The sequence below is a fragment of the Teleopsis dalmanni genome, chromosome 2 (assembly GCF_002237135.1).
Source record: "Teleopsis dalmanni isolate 2A chromosome 2, ASM223713v2, whole genome shotgun sequence".
In the NCBI taxonomy this organism is placed as follows: domain Eukaryota; kingdom Metazoa; phylum Arthropoda; class Insecta; order Diptera; family Diopsidae; genus Teleopsis; species Teleopsis dalmanni.
The window spans coordinates 78,781,586-78,792,177 of record NC_051847.1 but is presented as its reverse complement, the minus strand read 5'-3'; the positions used below and the strand labels follow the sequence as shown (position 1 = coordinate 78,792,177).

Here is a 10,592-nt window from a genome sequence, read left to right as displayed (position 1 = left end):
ATCTTGCTAAGCTGTTTGAGTATAAAACCTGACTTCAGAATTTTACATACATAATTCTTTGTACATCTTTCAATGATGAGGGATTAAAATCTTCTTGGACAATTTTTGTACTCGAATTTGTTTCGAGATATAGTATTTAGGCGATCTCTCTAAGGAGTACCTACAAATACCTGCTATACAGCTGTTATCGAGAACTCAAAGAAGTGAAATTTAAAACTTTTCAACATCGCGTTTGGAGATATCGCGAAAAAATATTAATCAAATTCAGCTTAATTCTTATAGAATAAATATATTACATATATTTACTGTTATATCATTTATATTTCACATATGTATACAAATATCACTACAGAAGTGGCTAATATATTTTTTTATTTATCTTACATTTCTCATTATTATAGACGATCGCCAATACTCAATACACCTTATTCAATTAAGACACCTTCCGACTGCTAGATGTCTTTCAATGAAAACTTAACAATAAATGTAATGCCCTAAACATTCGTTATAAATCAACTAACTCATCTTTGATTTATGACTATATTGAATTAGAGTCTAAACTCAATAAACCATTTTCGATCGAGATACCTTTTGATATCACTTACTAGAAATTTGACAGTAAATTGCTAAAATATGCTCCTGACAATGACACTATAATTCAACTATATAGAATTAATGGGATATATAATTAGCAGTAAAAAATAACTATTGGTCATAGAGTAACCATATAGATGATCATTATTTCATTTTTATTTGGGTAGTATCTTCTATATTACATATTATAGCAAGAATTTTAGTAGTGTCATTGTTCAACATTCGATACGAGACATGGTATTTCTCACCCTTTCTATTTCTGGTCTGTTATCTTTCTATTTCTGGCCAGAAGACATGTCTCGGAATATGTCTTTGTTATATGGTATAATTATCTGTCTTGATTTAAGTTGGCCATTACACATGTGAGTCGTCCTTGGCCGCGTCGTATGATTTGGTTGGTTGGTAGGTCACAGTGGCAAGCCATTAGATAACTCACATATACCTCAATTCGTGATTTTTTTGTCATTTACTACCACATTCCTCGCAAGAACACTAGTATAGAAGAGTAAATCCATTCATCCGAATTTAGATCTTTCTTTCGTCTTCACCGATGAAAACAGTCTGATAAACTATCAAAGAAGTATTTTCCTAAGAACCTATATCTTCTGGATACGAAAACCGAGCATTCACAGAGAAAATGTATTATGGTTTCTTTTTTCTACGGGTTTTCACAACTTCTGCAGTGAGGATTATGAGTTTCTCTGCATGGGCTCTATACACCAATGACCAGAAAGAACTGCAGTACGCCTTGCAATAATCTCTTTTGATGAGTTCCGAGGATCTATTTCCTCGAATGATTTAATATCACATTTTTTTTTATATTGAAAATTAATTTAAATACGTTGAATGAAAACTCTTTAATGAAAACTCCTTTCTAGATATAATAACAAATTTTTTTATATTAATTATATAATTTAGTTCACATTTTAATTGTAGATCTCTCAATAACAAATATTTACCAAATCATAACACTGAAAAGAGTTTTAACACTCCGAAAATATTTTTTAGCATAAATATTTAAATGCACTAATTTACTTTCGACTCCTGCTAATTGAGAAGTTCCTGTAGCCTAGTCAGTTCCCAACTAAAGGAAGCAGTTTGGTGTATCCACATGTGCGCGAATTTTAATTGCAAGCATCAAAGCTGAAAGGAAAAATGAAATAATTTCGTAGTCAGCCTCAAAATATACGAGAAGGAACTCACTAAGTCCTTGGAACTATAAGTTTGTCGCAAGTCATAAGTAACTTCTGCCTTGTTTGTTTACCTTTGTGCTGAAATTCCTTTGAAATTCTTAATGAAATAATATACTTTCAGCTTGTTAACAAAAAAATATATTAAATTCTTGCTACACTGTTTGTTTTTTCTTGTATTTTTACTTTTTGCATAGTTTTGTTTAAATTTTATTTTCATTCTTGTTAACGACAACCAAACAAGACATCCAAATTTTTTGCTCCTATTTTGTCCCACTGCGTTTTTGACATTTCACTAAAAATTCATAACTGTGCATAACTAAATTTCATAGAAACTTACGAGTACACAAACAAACACACACACTTTAGACCTATTTTCCATATAAACTCATAAGGAGAGGACTTGAATTTTCGTTGTGAATTCCTAATGGAAATCCCTCAAGCTTCGTCTTTTTTCTCTTATAACACACAGCACACGCAAATATTTATATAAGACCTAATCAATTTTATGTGTATATATGCGTTGGTAATTTTATTTTACTTCTCCGCTTACAGATTTTGCAGGAGATGATGATAGAAATTGACTATGATGCCGATGGCACTGTTTCCTTGGAAGAGTGGCAACGTGGCGGCCTGACAACGATACCGCTTCTCGTCCTACTCGGTAAGTTCAAAAGCAATGACAGTTACTTTCACATTGTCTGTTATAATAAAGTCATTTGCAAATTCGCGCTTTATCATTTTCGAAGGTAATTTTAAATTCAATACCTCCCGAAAAAGGCATAGGCCAACTCCAGCGCAGCATGATACCATTTTAGCATATACGCGCAATGTGAATAATATTAGTTTGGGATTACAATACTCGGATACGTTTTATTTTTATATTTGACATTACTTTCAGGTATCGACAATACGGCTCTTAAGGAAGATGGCATCCATGTGTGGCGTTTGAAGCACTTCAGTAAGCCGGCATATTGCAACTTATGCCTGAATATGCTGGTCGGGCTTGGCAAAAAAGGTCTTTGCTGTGTGTGTAAGTACTCCTAGCTATGTAACAATTTCAATGTGTAACTCAATAAAGTACACATTTTACGAATATATATCATTTCCAACACACATACAAATGTGCATTTCCGGGAAGTCGAAAATGTTATTTGCTCCAAGCAAAGAAAATTGTTTTGTGCTGCAACTCATTGTGAAAGTTAAATTAAATTGAATTATTCAAGTTCTGTGTGGAAAATAATAACTCTATCTGACTACTTTACATATCGTAACTCCTAAACGCCTTGAAAGTGTTGCAATCTGTCACAAATAAATTCACCAAAACTATTTATGTTCAACAAATTTTGATACGTCAAACAAATTGTTGAAAATGCAAAAAGACGTTATCTATTGCTCACTTTTCTATTCGAAATAGATTTCTTGTCATAGTACATGCAAATTTTAATTAGAAAAGACGTTTTAAACAAAATATGTACATATAAATTAAAAAATTAACATAGTATTACGATTAATAAGAGCGGATTTTCTTGGAAATCTAATTTTTAAGTTGGCAGCACTGTTTCTCTTGACAGCTGATTTATATTCAGTACGTTTTGTCGTAACAACATGGGTCTACTTTGGTCTGAGCAACGTGCTGGTGCCATTTTTATCATATTTTTGTTTAAAAAACGCTGACATTAGGAACGCTACTGTCAATGGGAAGGGCTATAGGTTATGTTTATTGACTACATCCATTTATACATAACATCCAACAACTTCAGTTTCGATAAAACAACACAAAATGCAAAACATTGGTCCTGCGAATTGACCCCTTGATCTTGCCATCTTTCTTCTCTGTATATTTTTAATATTTTTATGTGCAATCGCTTACTTAGATAAACCAAAGACAATGAATTACTTCGAAGTAGGTTTCAGAAGATTTTGTAAACTCACTTCTCTGGACTATCTGATCTATCGCTTATCTAATAGGATAAACCAGAAAAATTGAACTATTTGATAGTCAGAAGATTTTGTGATCTCACTTTTCTAGATTATTTTCTGTAGTATTTATATGTGAAATCGCTAATTTATACGATAAACCAGAGACTTCTCTGAATAAGCCAGACATAAACCAAAGATATAGAATTACTTCGAGATAAGTTTCTTAAGACCGTGTGATCTCAATGTTCTAGATTATTATCTATATATTTGAGTAAGATTTGGGTTTATTAGGGAAGTAAGAAAGCAACTAGCTGGATAGCTAAGACACTGCCTTAATAGAAAATAGTTTAGGAAAGCAATTTTAAATCGAATTTTTGATTTTGTAACTCCCATCTTTTAAAAGATAAAGAACACAGCAAAAGATGTATTTTATACGAACATAGATTAAAACTTAGACATCAAAAGCGAATAATTTTTAGTTTAGATAGTGAAGTAATTTCAAAAAAATTGATTTAGACTCAAAGCTTTATATAACACAAAGAAGTCAAAAGTAAGATACATAACTGGCATATATAAATATATTCTTAGGATCTGAACAGCATTTTTGCAAACTTCTATAAACACTCCAAGTACTTCGTTTATAAATATTAAAAGCAAATAACCATACAAATATGAAAAACAAGAAAAATGTTAAATTTGACATTCTGAAGCATCTATCCTTCATCCTTCATGCAATCATGAGCAGTTGTGTTCCAAATCAATTATTTGCAATTTGCAAACTAAATCTTTTCAAACTCTGCATTTAGAAAATCAAATTATTGACATAAAATCATACAGTAGTATTTATTTGTCTCCATATGTATATATCGTCATTTCAGACAGCTTTTTATGTCGTAGCTTAACGATGAAGTTAACCAATTCCATTCATTTTTGCAGTTAATCTACTTGAATTTAACAGCAAATATTTATGATAAGACTTATTAGCTTAATTATAAACCTAGAGAGCAATGTGCATTTAAACAGATAATTAAGCAAATATACAGACAAGTAAAGGGACAACCTGCGGTAATTACACGAAATAGATTTCATTCATCGTAGTTATCAATTACATTTATTGCTCATACTACTCGTACATAGACCCAGGGTTGACAAATCACCACCACCTGAAGCATCTCTATCAATTACTACCCACTCTATCTTTTAAAAATTACTTACATTTAAACAATTAAATGTAAAAGTTTGTTACAGTTTGATATTTAGTTCAGGAGTTACAATGGTTTTAGGTTTTAGGCTTGATAAGTATTTTCCGAACTTTTGAAGACAACCGTTGAAGATTAGTTTTTAGACTCTTAACGAAGTAGTACAGGAACTTATAAACACTCTATTCGCCCCAATAAGACGATTAACTCGGAAAACGTCAAAAAAGTTTAGAAAATTGTTTTGGAGAACCATAAATTGAAGATCAAGGAAATAGCTGACAACCTGTATATCTCAAAGCAACGCATTGGATCTATTTTACATGAATATTTGTTCAAGAGAAAGTTGCTTTCAAAGCAAGTGCCACTTTTGAAGACAGTTGCTCTAGAATTGCAACGTGCCCACGATGCAGAGAGCTATTTGGAGTTGTTTACGTGAAATAAAATAGATTATTGTGTCGATATGTGGCGATCAATGAAACCTAGATTTACCATTTCACCTCATATTCATAGTAACAAGCAGATGAGTGTATACCAACCGATGAAAGCCGTTCAAAGCGATCAAATGAGCAATAGTTGGTCAAATTATACCATTCATATTATAGAATAAATATGGTATATTATTCATCTGCATCATTCAAAAAGGGAACCTATTATTAGCAAATACTATACTATATAGTTATAATACTATACTATACTATACTATACTATACTATACTATACTATACTATACTATATAGTTATTGATGCAATTAAAGGACAATAATAACGGTAAAAAACGGATATAAATCAAGTAGAAAAAAGCAAGGGTTCACTAATACAATCGCGGTTAGTTACAAAGAGTTTTTGGACCGGATTTTACTGTATCTCAATAAATATCGAAAAAGAATTTTATTTGAAAAACGTTGTTGAATTTACAATGATGTTCTGTGCTAAATACAATATTTCCGAATTTAAATTTATTTTGTGTCACTAATCGATAATGCTTTTGATTTACTGCAAAATACTTATACTTTAAACCAAAAATACCACTTAACCCAAACAACTTCAACCGTCATTAAATGAAAAACGACGACAATTTAATGAATTGTTAGAACATTCACCAGAAGATAATTACAATCAAAGTACTATAGTCTTTTCACTTCTTGACAGGTAGCATTCTTCAGGTGTGGGAAGGATATTCCTGCAGGTAACATTTGACAGCTATTCGCTGTCAAATTTGGAGTACATTGCATTATGTGATTTTTATCTTGTGTGGGTTGTGTTTTATCTTATGTTGTGTGGGTCATGATTTGTTTTACAGAAGATGGAAATCATCGAAAGAACTAGAAGGAAAAGAAAAATGAAAACAGAAAGCAATCATTCTACCAAAATGAATTTCATTGCTCTTATGGTTTCGCTAAGAAACTTTTTGACGGCACATGCAGATATCAGATTTAATGTGCATAAAAATTAATTTAACCATGTTTACAATAAAATTTCATAATTTACTTAGATATTGCTTGAAGTGCAATATCTAAATCCTCCTAGCTTTAATGGTAGCGAACGATATAGAATAGATAACCTGGATTTTGTGTACTAACCAAAAGTTATAAATGAATCATCTAAAGGATTGAAAGCCAAATGAAATAATCTTCATCTGCTATAGCACTCAAGTCGGTATACAATTAAGTAAATGAGTTCAGATATATGTAGTCGTACATGGGTTAAGCACCAAAGGGACTTGTAATCAGATAAAATAGTTTTTATAAAACATCTACTATATTATTCAAGTCGGTATACCATTAAGTAAGTAAATTGCGACATTATCGTACAGCCACTTTTGACGTACCCCAATTGAACTTCTAATTAAAGATGCCACCACAGTGAGCAGAAATAGAATTGACAATACTATGAGCTTACTATCAACACAGGCACATCAATTGGATTTAAATAAACTGTCGAAACCTCATTGTGGAGCAAAAGCATGACATCTAATGTCAATTATTTAAATCCAATTGATGTGCCTGTGATCATGTCAAGCTCTTACATCGATCAAACGTAACGATTGAGCGATCTCGATTCTATTACTTTATGCCTTTAAGTATACAAATTGGTGTCTAGAAATTTCATACTACCCTTATATAGGATAAAATATACTATTCTATATAATTATTATTGAGTAAGAGTTTGAAAGTTCGCATAGAAACTTATTTTGATTTTAGACAAGAAAGGTCAATAAATTCATAGATTTGGTAGAGAATATTTCGTAGTGCCTATTCGGCAACGTTTTTAAAAATATTATTAATTATAATAATAAAAAATATATGTTTCAGTTAATATAATATAATAATAAAAACATAAATAAAGACAAATATAGAAGTTTAATTTTTTTTTCACATGAGCCTTTTTATCAATTAAAAATACTTAAAAAGTGAATTATCAACTACTTTAAATATGTATCACTTTTATATAAAACTATATAAAATCCAATGCCTATAATAAAGTTAATAATTAACTTAGAACGTAATTGCCTCTATAATGCAGGTACATTATATATTCTAAAGCCTTTGACAAAGTCTGGCACTCGGGCCTAATTGTGAAAATGGCTGCTCAGAACTTTCCACCATCTATCATCAAGCTCATAGGCAGTTTCTTAAATGAAAGGTCGTTCCAAGTCAAAGTGAACAATTCAACCTCTTCAGTAAAATCGATACAGGCTGGAGTACCACAGGGGTCTCCGTTATCTCCACTGCTCTATAGCCTGTTCACTGCAGACATACCGAAACTCGAGCCTTCTATGCTATCGCTCTATGCTGACGACACTTGTATTGTGTACTCAGACAAAATAGCCTGCAATGTCTCCAATACCATACAGAGTCACATTGACGTGCTTGTTCAGTATTTTAAAAAGTGGAAAATAAAACTGAACGCAGAAAAGACTCGGGCAATTTTTATTACCAGGAAGCGCCGCCAAGCTCCCAGAAAATTAAAGGTAGAAGAACAAGAAATAGAATGGGCCGATACTCTCAAATACCTTGGCATAACCTTTGATAACAAGCACTCCTGGAAAGCACATTTCAAGTCCAAACGAGCTCAAGCTGCCCGAATATTACACTCCCTTCACCCGCTCATCAGCAGCAAAAAGCTCAACATAAAGAACAGAGTTAGCATATTTAAGCAAATTATTAAACCAGGACTACTCTATGGCAGTATAGCGTTTTGCCAAGCGCCAAGCTCAACTTTAAAAATTCTTCAAAGAGGGCAAAATATTGCCTTAAGAAAACTGGTTAACGCCCCATGGTATGTAAGAGGAGCTGATATCCACAGAGATCTGAGAGTGGATTCAGTTGAAAAATACATTAAAGATCGTGCTCTGAAACTATTCAATACAATTGACAGTCACAATAATCCAACTCTCAGCATCCTAAAAATACAGCGAAATTTGATAAACACAGGCAGGTACAAAGATATCAGATCCATCATATTATAAAGCCCCGTAAAGCCCCGTATTTAGTGTGACTTAAAATTGTCCACAGATAAAATAGAGTAAAGGTGCTGATTCACCACCTCAGACATCTGAATATCAATATGTACAAATTATGTAAAATTTATATCTTTTTTTATTACTCTTAGTAGGAAGAAAACAGTTTCTCTAAATGTAGTTCAAGTTTTTAAGGAATTATGAGTACAAATCCTTTTTTTTCTATATATTATGATAGTATTTTATTTTCATTTTACTTGAATCTCCAGACTTTCTTTAAAGTCTTTATATTAAATCAATGTAAACTCATTTAGAAAAGCTCTGTTCCTATCGCTTTGCTTTAACCGCAAACTTAACAAACACAGCACGTATCATTTTGCATTTCAATTCATCTGCTTGAGCTCTAAACGTTCTGTTCAAATTAAACTCAATTCATGTTGAAAATCTTTAATAAAGGAGATTAAAAAAAGTTCATGACTTAACCACCATCACTTCCAGCAGATTCCGCGTCACATCCGAATTCAGCGCATAACGCAACAGCGCGAAAACCAGCGAAGTTGCCAACTCGCTCGACAGGATTAAATTCTAATATTGGAAAATCCTTTGTTATTAATTATGCGCGCTTGAATAATTTCTTTCATTTGCAAAATAAAAATTTTAAGCGGGATTTATATAGAAAAATTTACACCAACCTGCGTTTGGATGCTGACTGCGCGGAAGCTGGTGGCATCGGAATTGGTAGTGAAGGTATCTGTGCCAATTGAAGGGGTTAAAAGTTCTCTGATATTAAAGGTTGATTATGCGGTATGAGTTCCATAAAATTTTCGATTATGCCGGGGGGTGTCGTTGTTCTTATTTGTTGCAGTTGTGGTTTGAGCATCTTGAGTCGGTTCGGCTGCTTTCTTTTTCGCTGTGTAATTACAATGCGAAAAATATGAAAATAAATTAACTAAAAAAATAGCAAGAAAAGCCGCAACGCTTATTTATTGCTCATTCATGTTGTTGTAATTATAATAATTTTCTCAAATCATAAAAGTACATACAACAAAATTATCACAGAGTGAGACCTCTTGAAAAATTATTCCGTGTTCCGTGCATGCTGAAGTTGCTAAATCACTTGATCACTTGAGTCGAGGGAGGTTAGTGTTTATCCAGAAGTAACTTCTTTTGCATAAAATTTATTCATTTGAATTAATGAACAGCGAGTTTTGTTGTTGTGCTCTGTTTTGTTTTGTTGTTATTGATACGAGTCATTAGACGCAAATGAGTGCGTTTTCAAGAGGCTGTTAAGATGTTGCTTTTGCACGGCGGGAAAGTGTGCATTACGGCATCTAGCATCTAAATAAAACAGTTGAATGCAATGCTTTCTTTAATGAGTATCACATTAAATAATTAGAGCCAGAATACGATATAGTCTGGCTATTGGTTTTGATGGTATTGTAATGTGATGAACACTACCGTGTTCTTACAGTACAATGATAACAAAAAAAAAAAAACATGGTCTAATCAGACTCTAATTGATCATTTTGTTAAAATAATTTTAGTTCTTGTGGTACAGACATGATGAGTCGAGTATGAATATTTCGAACGGAGATTTAGTTCAAATAAATTTAAATCGGGCAAATTATTTTGCTGATAGTTCCTGTCAATTAGTATGCTAACACAAACAAATCTCATGACTCTACAAATATCATAATATCTAATATCATAACATTCAAGCAATAAATTTCAACTTCTTAGAAAAAACTTCATAGCACTTTGTTAGTAAGTGTCCTACAACTCAGCAAAACGATGTTTATTAGATACAATAATTATGCTGGTGTAGATCCAATTAGATCCAATTAAATCCAATTGAGAATGGTGTAGTCATAGGAAAGGATACAGTAAAAAAAACCAATTTGCCAGTGGTTTTGCAGTTCACTTATGTTTTGTATAGTGCATTATAATGTTAAAGAAGGGTCTTATGAATAGACTGAAAATACCCTTCACTCAGATGTGTACTAAATATTGTATCAAGAGGAAAGGATATAACAGAAAAAATATATTTTTTCCGCTGTGTTTTTCCAGTTCACGTAATTTTTGCATATAGTTGTGTACTGTCAACCTTACCACTTCCTTGAATACTATATTAAACTTTATTCAGTTAGTGTACAATTCAACCAAACTATGTCTTATGCATGCACATATTACAGTGATATGTCATAGTCAGACTTTTAATGAAGTCGA

The 10,592-nt window shown here is 32.2% G+C and overlaps 1 protein-coding gene across 1 annotated transcript in view; it reads right to left on the bottom strand.

The window, feature by feature from the left end:
• Positions 1–10,592, bottom strand: part of LOC119684202 (diacylglycerol kinase 1) — a gene marked incomplete at its 5' end in the record, with an annotated part of 96,126 nt that overhangs the window by 71,600 nt on the left and 13,934 nt on the right.